General features: G+C 41.2%; 1 protein-coding gene across 2 annotated transcripts in view; it reads right to left on the bottom strand.

Moving 5' to 3' along the window:
* DOCK4 (dedicator of cytokinesis 4) overlaps positions 1-12124 on the bottom strand; it is a 529522-nt gene that overhangs the window by 145031 nt on the left and 372367 nt on the right. The gene's annotated exons all lie outside the window — the stretch shown is intronic.

The raw sequence follows: 12124 nt of genomic DNA, 5'->3' as shown, positions 1-12124 counted from the left end.
CTGACGGTGATGATAGATACTATGATTTATAAAATACATATACGCTAGATTGTCAAAAGTATTGGGACGCCAGCCTTTTTACCCACACACCACACAAACCACACACACCACACACAAACTTTAATGGTATCCCAGTCTTAGTTCGTAGGGTTCAATATTGAATTGGCCCACCCTTTGCAGCTATAACAGCTTCAACTCTTCTGGGAAGGCACAAGGTTTAGGAGTGTGTCTATGGGAATGTATGACTATTCCTCCAGAAGTGCATTTGTGAGGTCAGGCACTGATGTTGGATGTGAAGGCCTGGCTCGAAGTCTGCGCTCCAATTCATCCCAAAGGTGTTCTATCGGGTTGAGGTCAGGACTCTGTACAAGCCAATTAAGTTCCTCTACCCGAAACGCACTCAACCATGTCTTTATGGACCTTGCTTTGTGCACTGGTGCAGTCATGTTAAAACAGGAAGGGGTCATCACCAAATTGTTCCCACAAAGTTGGGAGCATGACATTGTAAAAAATGTCTTGGTATGCTGACACCTTAAGAGGTCCCTTCAATGGAACTAAGGAGCCAAGCCCAACCCCTGAAAAATATTCCCACACCATAATCATCCTTCCACCAAATGATTTGGACCAGAGCACAAAGCAAGGTCTATAAAGACATGGATGAATGAGTTTAGGGTGGAGAAACTTGACTGGCCTGCACAGAGTCCTGACCTCAATCTGATAGAACACCTTTAGGATGAATTACAGTGGAGACTGCAAAGCCAGGCCTTCTCGTCTATCAGTGTCTGACCTCACAAATACGCTTCTGGAAGAATGGTCAAACATTCCCATAGACAGACACCTAAACCTTGTGGACAGCCTTCCCTGGAGAGTTGAAGCGGTTATAGCTGAAAATGGTGGGCCAACTCAATATTGAACCCTATGAACGAAGACTGGGATGCCATTAAAGTTTATGTGCGCGCAAAGGTACGTGTCCCAATACTTTTTACAATATAGTGTAGGCCTATCCCATGTACCTATATAATCACAAATTACACGCATAACCAAAATGTTTATACACACATTGATAAAATGGACATCAAGGTTATCTTTTTACGTGTATAATATTTAAAGGTTTATTCATTTTATTTAAGGGGCCCAGACATATCCCAATTACCAGGCAGATTACGTACACATGAATGTATGTGGTACATATGGATATATAGAGAAAAATATACAAAACCACCATACATTCTCTAACTGCTTCGTATTCCCAGTCTGAAGATAAATTCCCCCCCCCCCCCCCCCCCAAGCTATACTTCATTTTGAGGGATTGTGAACCTGTGTTCTCCCTTTGACAGTTAGCAATTGAAACTCTGTGCTGCTCCTGATTAGCAGACTGGACTGTCACTAATAACTCCTGTCCACTAATGATCAGGAACCAATCAACATGGTTCTCGATCATGTGATCATTATTCAACTTTGACACCTTGATCACATGTAGGCTAGGGGTTTATTCACAAAATAACCCTTCAGCCCACAAATGCCACTGCAGCCTGAATATTGCAACATGCTCCTCTTTATGGTTATAATTTTCAAATACAATTACAGTATTGCAGATCAAGTTTTATTTTATTAAAACTTATATGTTCCTAATTTTTTTTTTAGGTAGGAAAAAAGATAAAGGCCAGGTATAATAGGGTGGGAACTACATAACAGGCAGAATTTTCAAGGAACAAAAACAGAGGTCACGGCTGAAAAAGTCCTTGCTTTCTCATATAGTTAGAAATTTAGGAAAACACACTAAGGATTTTGAAGCATTAAACCAAATAAAAAAATATCCAGTAATAAAGCAGATAAAAAGCATTTGGCATATGATGGTAAATATCCTGATGCTTCCTTCAGAAAGGATAGCTGTAATTTGCACACCATATCCTATGTGCAGCTGCACGCACTATATAAAATTTTCCGATGCTCAACAAAAATGAATTATTTAAAAGAACTCAGCCAAACATATTTTCAGTGTCATTTAAATAATCCTAGGCCCGCTAATCTGCTTAGCATCTCACTGACCCCCAATAATATCTGCAATTAGACAATGTGCTATGTTTTTTCCTCTAATCAAGTGAAGCATCTCCCCCTGTTGGCATGCAGCGATTAGCAGCAGCTGCAGGAATTGGAAGTGAGCTAGAGTGGTTCCATATGTAGATGAATAGGAAAGGGCATTAGCCTTTTAATTGGTTTCATGACTGGAAAAGCTGATTATTTTCCGCCATTTAATTACGTTGTACAAGGACAGGTTTCCATTTCAGGGGCAGTTCTGATTTCAAAGGTCAAACAACTGATCTTTTGACTTTCTGTCCCCTGCACTTACATGTATTTTATCTGACATTATGACAGAAAAAAAAAAAAAAAAGAAAAAAAAGACAACTACTAACAAACTCATAAAATCATAATAATAGCCTTACATCTATTCCATACAGCGCAAGCATTAAAATAAATACAGATCATGCTGTATGTTGTTTATATTTATATATATATATATATATACACATATAAATAAATATATATATATACACATATAAATAAATATATATATATATATATATATATATATATATATATATATATATATATATATATATATATAGATAGATAGATAGATAGATAGATATAAAAATATATACATACATACAGTGGATATAAAAAAAGAAAAAAGTCTACACCCCTGTTAAAATGTCAGGTTTCTGCGATGTAAAAAAATGAGACAAAGATAAATCATTTCAGAACTTGTTCCACCTTTAATGTGACCTAAAACTGTACAACTCAGTTGAACAACAAACTGCAATCTTTTAGGTGGATGGAAAAAAAAAAAAAAATAAAATAAAATAATGTGGTTGCATAAATGTGCCCACCTTTAAAATAATACTTTGTTGAAGCACCTTGTGATTTTATTACAGCACTCAGTCTTTTTGGGAGGAGTCTATCGGCATGGCATATCTTGACTTGGCGATATTTGCAAGGGCATATCCTGTGCACAGCCCTTTTCAGATCACCCCACAGATTTTCAATCGGATTCAAGTCTGGGCTCTGGCTGGGCCATTCCAAAACTTTAATCTTCTTATGGTATAGCCATTCCTTTGTGGATTTGGATGTACGCTTTGGGTCATTATGCTGAAAGATGAAGTTCCATTTCATGTTCAGCTTTCTAGCAGAAGCCTGAAGGTTTTGTGCCAATATTGACTGGTATTTTGAACTGTTCCTAATTCCCTTAACCTTGACTAAGGTCCCTGTTCCAGCTGAAGAAAAACAGCCCCAAAGCATGATGCTGCCACCACCATGCTTCACTGTAGGTATGGTGTTGTTTGGTGATGTGTAGTGTTGTTTTTGCGCCAAACATATCTTTTGGAATTATGGGCAAAAAGTTCAACCTTGGTTTCATCAGACCATAACACAATTTCCCACATGCTTTTGGGAGACTTCAGATCTGTTTTTGCAAAATTTAGCTTGGATGTTTTTCTTCGTAAGAAATGGCTTCCGTCTTGACACTCTTCCCCATAGAACAGACATATGAAGAATACGGGAGATTGTTGTCACATGTGCCACACAGACCGTACTTGCCAGATATTCCTGCAGCTCCTTTAATGTTGCTGTAGGCCTCCTGGCTGCCTCCCTGACCAGTTTTCTTCTCGTCTTTTCATCAATTTTGGAGCGGCGTCCAGTTCTTGGTAATGTCACTGTTGTGCCCTATTTTCTCCACTTGATAACGACTGTCTTCACTGTTTTACATGGTATATCTAATACCTTGGAAATTCTTTTGTACCGTTCTCCTGACTGACACCTTTTAACAATGCGATCCCTCTAAAGAGTTAAAGCTCTCTGCGGACCATGGCTTTTGCTGTAGGATGCGACTAAGAAAATGTCAGGAAAGACCTACAAGAATAGCTAAACTTTATTTGGGGTTAATCAGAGGCAACTTATATGATGGCAGGTGTGTACTGACTCCTATTTAACATAAGTTTAAATGTGATTGCTTAGTTCTGAACGCAGCTACATCTAAGAGGGTGTGCACACTTATGCAACCACGTTATTATTATTATTATTTTTTTTTCCCACACCCTTAAAGTAATTTTAGTTTGTTTTTCAATTGAGTTGCACAGTTTATAGGTCACATTATCTGAAATTATCTATCTTTGTCTCATTTTTTTTTACATCACAGAAACCTGACATTTTAACAGGGGTGTGTAGACTTTTTTTTATATCCAATATATATATATATATATATATATATATATATATATATATATATATATATAGTGGGTAAGGAAAGTATTCAGACCCCCTTAAATTTTTCACTCTTTGTTATATTGCAGCCATTTGCTAAAATCATTTAAGTTCATTCTTCTTCCTCATGAATGTACACATAGCACCCCATACTGACAGAAAAAACACAGAATTGTTGACATTGTTGCAGATTTATTAAAAAAGAAAAACTGAAATATCACATGGTCCTAAGTATTCAGACCCTTTGCTGTGACACTCATATATTTAACTCAGGTGCTTTCCATTTCTTCTGATCATCCTTGAGATGGTTCTACACCTTCATTTGAGTCCAGCTGTGTTTGATTATACTGATTGGACTTGATTAGGAAAGCCACACACCTGTCTATATAAGACCTTCCAGATCACAATGCATGTCAGAGCAAATGAGAATCATGAGGTCAAAGGAACTGCCTGAAGAGCTCAGAGACAGAATTGTGGCAAGGCACAGATCTGGCCAAGGTTACAAAAAGATTTCTGCTGCACTTAAGGTTCCTAAGAGCACAGTGGCCACCATAATCCTCAAATGGAAGACGTTTGGGACGACCAGAACCCTTCCTAGAGCTGGCCGTCCGGCCAAACTGAGCTATCGGGGGAGAAGAGCCTTGGTGAGAGAGGTAAAGAAGAACATAAAGATCACTGTGGCTGAGCTCCAGAGATGCAGTCAGGAGATGGGAGAAAGTTGTAGAAAGTCAACCATCACTGCAGCCCTCCACCAGTCGGGGCTTTATGGCAGAGTGGCCCGACGGAAGCCTCTCCTCAGTGTAAGACACATGAAAGCCTGCATGGAGTTTGCTAAAAAACACCTGAAGGACTCCAAGATGGTGAGAAATAAGATTCTCTGGTCTGATGAGACCAAAATAGAACTTTTTGGCCTTAATTCTAAGCGGTATGTGTGGAGAAAACCAGGCACTGCTCATCACCTGTCCAATACAGTCCCAACAGTGAAGCATGGTGGTGGCAGCATCATGCTGTGGGGGTGTTTTTCAGCTGCAGGGACAGGACGACTGGTTGCAATCGAGGGAAATGAATGCGGCCAAGTACAGGGATATCCTGGACAAAAACCTTCTCCAGAGTGCTCTGGACCTCAGACTGGGCCGAAGGTTTACCTTCCAACAAAACAATGACCCTAAGCACACAGCTAAAATAACGAAGGAGTGGCTTCACAACAACTCCGTGACTGTTCTTGAATGGCCCAGCCAGAGCCCTGACTTAAACCCAATTGAGCATCTCTGGAGAGACCTAAAAATGGCTGTCCACCAACGTTTACCATCCAACCTGACAGAACTGGAGAGGATCTGCAAGGAGGAATGGCAGAGGATCCCCAAATCCAGGCGTGAAAGACTTGTTGCATCTTTCCCAAAAAGACTCCTGGCTGTATTAGATCAAAAGGGGGCTTCTACTAAATACTGAGCAAAGGGTCTGAATACTTAGGACCATGTGATATTTCAGTTTTTCTTTTTTAATAAATCTGCAACAATGTCAACAATTCTGTGTTTTTCTGTCAGTATGGGGTGCTATGTGTACATTCATGAGGAAGAAGAATGAACTTAAATGATTTTAGCAAATGGCTGCAATATAACAAAGAGTGAAACATTTAAGGGGGTCTGAATACTTTCCGTACCCACTGAATATATATATATATATATATATATATATATATATATATATATATATATATATATATACACACACACACACACACACACACACACACACAGTATTAAATATAGTATTGGCCTGAAAAATGAAACAAGTAGTGAAGATAAGGGAGGGTATCATCATCCTAACACTTGAAATTTGGAAAATGCTTAGGAGCACCCCTCATGTGCCCCCGACAGAAGGATAAATGGACCATCTCGGTACCCAGGGATTACAATAGCATTTTTTTTTTTAAATATTAATTTTATTTATCCATGATTAAAAACAAAGACATATGTCCATAAGTATAAAATTCATCAATTAAAGAGACCTTTCAAAGATCCCGAACATTCCAAGCTGATATTTGCTGATGAAATGTAGTTGCTCTTTGGATGTTTGGATCTTTGAATCCTTTACATGTTTCGCAGGGAGAACCGCTTCTTCAGGATGAATTAAACCCAATTAATCCACAGCGATATAATTTTATATCAACACAATATAAAGTTTAACCTTATAGTGCTAACCTCTGCACTATTACCCTAATTAGCCTTCTCCTATCGTTCTTCAATGTGTGGCTGTACAGCAAGGTGGGCTGAACACCCTCTCTTTTCCTCCCAGGGTGGAGTTATTTTTACCCAGGTGTTTCTCAGGTTAGTCTAACATTTGCTTTAGACTACTGCTTTTATAGTTGCTCATATCCTACATCCCCCTCCTTTCCACCCTAATTTCCCCCCTTGCCTTTCTTCCCACCCTTCCTTCCCCCTTTTTCAACTCGTTATTTATATTTTTATTTGTAGTACCTGGTTATGTGTGTCTGCTCATTGCCCCCATGAGAGAGTGCCTTTTGGCACCCTTTATCCTTGCTGCCCCTGTTTTGCCTGTTCCTCTTGGGTAAGCAACCACAATATTTCCTTCCGTCACTTATCCTGCTACTTATACATTATTATATTGTGTTGATATAAAATTATATCGCTGTGGATTAATTGGGTGGATTAATTGGGTTTAATTCATCCTGAAGAAGCGGTTCTCCCTGCGAAACATGTAAAGGATTAAAAGATCCAAACATCCAAAGAGCAACTACATTTCATCAGCAAATATCAGCTTGGAATGTTAAGGATCTTTGAAAGGTCTCTTTAATTGATACATTTTATACTTATGGACACATGTCTTTTTTTTTAATGATGGATAAACAAAAAACTTTATTTATTTTTTTAAAAATGCTATTGTAATCCCTGGGTACGGAGATAGCCCAATTATCCTTTTTGTTGGGGGAACCTGAGGGGTGCTCCACAATTTTCCAAATCACACACGGTATATATATATATATATATATATATACAGACATATACATACATACACACATATACACACACTATATACATACACACCTATATTAGAATTTTATAATGTAGTAATAACAGGTAAAACCTATTTAATCTTATTCTAATACAGTATAAGGAACAAAGCACAAAGGGAATATGTTTGATTGACTGCAAAGGATAAGCTGCATACAGATAGCCATATCTGGCTTCAAATCATGTTTATTAGGTTTTAGGCATAAAGCAATTACAAAGAAATTGTTTTTCATATGCATTTGCACTACATGCTTAGGGGCATATTTATGAGGCAGTGAATCTGACATTCATCATATTTATGAGGCAGTGAATCTGACATTCATCAAACATTCACTGCAGGTGAATCTTCCAGTTGCATGCATTTTAAATTACAGTGATTGATTCAACATCAGTAAATATTTGGTAAAAGTCACACTCACTGCTTCATAAATTCTCTCATTAAAGTTGCCTTCTTGATTGCAACATCTACAACAAAGGGTAGATCGATAGATTGAAGGCATTCTTGAACCAGTTATTAAATAAACATTTAAATAGACTTTTCCATACATGTTACCCAATAACTCCTGACTTATTGTGTATAAACAGTGAAGTAATCTATAAATGGATAGATTCTTTGAGAGATTCTTCTGCCAAGCTAATATAAAACTAAAGGCCCGAACAATCAAAAAAAAATAGTACTAAAAATACCGCTTTTAAAAGATCATACGACAATCTGATCATTAATACAGAGCTTACGAGAACCAATCACAACAGTTCATCCGATTATATTCGATCGGACAAGCTCGAAAATTTTTCCCACACGATACCAGATCGTACACTTTCCGTTTAATCAGTACAGTTGTTCTTCCTAGTTTTTACTCGATCATACAAGAATTTTCGTAACTTAAGTAAACAATTTTTTTAAGATTAGGTTAGCATGGGGAAAAAAAAAAAACAACGGACAATCATTCATCCAATAATGTCATCATGTGTACCAGCCCTCTAGTTCTGTATCTTACTTTGGCTGGTTTCAAATGAAATATACAGTTAGGTCCATATACAGCATCTCAAAAAAGTGAGTAAACCCCTCACATTTTTGTAAATATTTTATTATATCTTTCATGTGACAACACTGAAGAAATGACACTTTGCTACAATGTAAAGTAGTGAGTGTACAGCTTGTATAACAGTGTAAATTTACTGTCCCCTCAAAATAACTCAACACACAGCCATTAATGTCTAAACCACTGGCAACAAAAGTGAGTACACCCCTAAGTGAACATGTCTAAATTGGGCCCAATTAGCCATTTTACCTCCCCGGTGTCATGTGACTCTTTAGTCTGAGGTGTGAATGGGGAGCAGGCGTGTTAAATTTGGTGTTATCGCTCTCATTCTCTCATACTGGTCACTGGAAGTTCAACATGGCACCTCATGGCAAAGAACTCTCTGAGTATCTGAAAAAAAAGAATTGTTGCTCTACATAAAGATGGCCTAGGTTATAAGAAGATTGCCAAGACCCTGAAACTGAGCTGCAGCACGGTGGCCAAGACCATACAGTGGTTTAACAGGACAGGTTCCACTCAGAACAGGTCTCGCCATTGGTCGACCAAAGAAGTTAAGTGCAGATGCTCAGCGTAATATCCAGAGGTTGTCGTTGAGTAATAGACATATAAGTGCTGCCAGCATTGCTGCAGGGGTTGAAGGGGTTAGGGGTCAGCCTGTCTGTGCTCAGATCATATGCCGCGCCACAAACTGCATCAAATTGGTCTGCATGGCTGTCGTCCCAGAAGGAAGCCTCTTCTAAAGAGGATGCACAAAAAAGCCCGCAAACAGTTCGCTGCAGACAAGCAGACTAAGTACATGGATTACTGGAACCATGTTGTGTGTTCTGATGAGACCAAGATAAACTTATTCGGTTCAGATGGTGTCAAGTGTGTGTGGTGGCAACCAGGTGAGGAGTACAAAAACAAGTTTGTCTTGCATACAGTCATGAATGGTGGTGGGAGTGTCATGGTCTGAGGCTGCATGAGTGCTGCCAGCGCTGGGAGCTACAGTTCATTGAGGGAACCATGAATTCCAGTATGTACTGTGACATACTGAAGCAGAGCATGATCCCCCTCCCTTCAGAGACTGGCCGCAGGGCAGTATTCCAACATGATAGCAACCCCAAACACACCTCCAAGACCACCACTGCTAAAGAAGCTGAGGGTAAAGGTGATGGACTGGCCAAGCATGTCTCCAGACTTAAACCCTATTGAGCATCTGTGGGGCGTCCTCAAATGGAAGGTTGAGGAGCGCAAGCTCTCTAACATCCACCAGCTCCGTGATGTCATCATGGCGGAGTGGGAGAGGACTTCTGGGAAGCTCCGGTGAACTCCATGCCCAAGAAGGTTAAGGCAGTGTTGGAAAATAATGGTGGCCACACAAAATATTGACACTTTGGGCCCAATTTGGACATGTTCTCTTAGAGGTGTATTCACTTTTGTTGCCAGCGGTTTAGATATTAATGGCTGTGTGTTGAATTATTTTGAAGGGATAGCAAATTTACACTGTTATACAAGCTGTACAGTGGCTAATTTACATTGTAGCAAAGTGTCATTTCTCTAGCGCTCATTGACAGACGTAGTCCTCGGTGATACACCACCTTCGGGTTATGTTGCCTCCACAGGAGCAGGACTAGACAGGAAATTAAAAAGCTCTGGCCACACCCTAGGGGCAGTCCCAGAGGGTATATCCTCTCTCTCTCTGCCTCAGCAAATCAGTTATTTTCTGTCTAGTTAGGAGTAAGGACCTAGATACCTTGCTGGGATCTTAGGTCCTGGCAAGAATTTTTTCTTAAAGGATTTTTTAGACAGCTTTTTTTCTCCAGTGTTCCTGTGAGATCTTCAAGCAAGAAAGCTGAACTGGGCGACGGGCTGGATGTTGAGATCCGGTGGTCACCCCAGTTCAGCCTACGAGCGCGTGCAGGCCATAGCTCCGCGCTGGGTCGGCCGCGACAAAGTCCCATTAAAGGACTGACCCCGCGAGTTAAACGTCTCGCTGAAACGCCAAAGACCATGAGTCACGGCGTCCATATCGGTCGACAGCCCTCCCGCCCCGGTGGAGAGGGGTACTGTCAGGAGTTGGTGCCCGCCTGGTTCCGGTATGGTGAGTAGTATGTTCCCCCTTTTCCCCTGACGGGTCTTGTGGTGAACGCGGGCCCCTCTCTGTATGGTAAGATAGAGTCCCTCTCTATCCTATAAATGACACAGATCCTCCTACTTTGAGTGTGATTTTATGTGCAAAAAGCCAGGAGGCTTGGTTTGGGAGCTAACAATCTAATTGTATACATGTTAAAAAGATGTAATCTGTGGCATTCTGGGAATCTTATGGGTTAAGTATAAGCTACCTACCAGTCAGAAGCCACGGACATGTAGACTGCCTTCCTAATCAGATCTCCAGCTATTAGCAGGCCTCCCGAATGGCCATGCGGTCCGCCAGGGCCGGTACCGCCAACCACGCCAAATCCCCATGCAGAGAGAGTGTTGTGTGCCCTGCAGCACACCGCTATTCAGTACAGGCCGCCGCCATTTTTTTTGCTGGATCGCACGAGCCGCCATTTTGGCGTAGCCTCGTGTCTCCAGCATGGGGGCGGCCATGTTTGAGGTGATCCAAACACCTCGTGGAGCTTGGGGAGGCGCCGGAAGGCGTGCAGAGGGGCGGAGCCGCCTCCTTTCTTCCTGGGCAGCCAGCCAAAAGACTTCCTGTTTGTCAAGACAGCGCTGTAACCTGTTGCAGTTAAACTCTGAGCATCAAGTGGTGAGCCTGGGGGTCTATCTCTCTCTCTCTCTCGATCGATAGGGATCCCTAGCAGGTAACACTAAGGGGCTTTTTGTGGCACTGGGGGTCTGAAAAAAAAAAAACGTTTTTTTCTTTTTGAATTATATTATCCAGGAAGTGACTGGAATTATCATGGACCCTGCCACACATATTCCCCCACCTGTTTCCCTCGAGGGGGCCACGGGACCCGCCGGTGCACAGAGTATAGAGTCATTTACAGCTATTTTGGAGTCTATGGTGGCTCGGGTGGAGGCGGCCTGTCAGGGACGGGGGTCAAGGAAGCGACCCCCGCCTACCCCTATACTATCTGACACCTCTGACTCAGATTCAGAGATGGTCACTGCAGTTGCAGGTTCCTCTGCAAGGGCTGTTATCCCAGGTAAAGCCCCCTCAGACAGTGAGGAGGACGCTTCTTCTCCTGCTATAATTCAGGAAGAAGCATTGGTGGATGCACTAGTTGTGGCAGTGCAGGAAACCTTAAAACTTGAGGCTTTACCGGCAGAGGCAACTGAAACAGAGATTCCTTTTGGTACTAATAAACCCATCAAAACTGTGAAGGTTTTTCCTGTACCCAAATGTTTCGGTAATCAGATTAAAGGAGAATGGGAGCATTCTAAACGTACCTTTACTATTTCCAAGCGTATTGCTAGACGCTATCCGTTTGAGGAATCCATCATTAAGAAATGGACGGTACCACCAGTGGTGGATCCACCTATTTCCAGGCTGAATAAAGCCACGGTTATCCCAGTGGAGGACACTTCGTCCTTTAAGGATCCGGTGGATCGAAAGATGGAAGCAGAGTCCCGCACCATCTTCTCTCTGATAGGGTCAGCATTTAGACCAGTAATTGTTATTGGTCTAGTTTCCCAGACACTTACGGAATGGGCGAAAATGGTACGCCAAGACCTTAGGGGAAAAGATATTCCCCAGGAGACATCTGATTTGATGGAACAGATTATACAAGGGCTACAGTTTATCTGTGACGCAGCCTTGGACACTACTCCCTTATTAGGGCATGCATCTATGTCAGCGGT

Source organism: Pelophylax lessonae, assembly GCF_965119305.1.
Source record: "Pelophylax lessonae genome assembly, chromosome: 4".
NCBI classification, from domain to species: Eukaryota; Metazoa; Chordata; class Amphibia; order Anura; family Ranidae; genus Pelophylax; species Pelophylax lessonae.
Note: the sequence above shows the minus strand (reverse complement) of the source record. Positions and strands in the feature narration are given on the sequence as shown.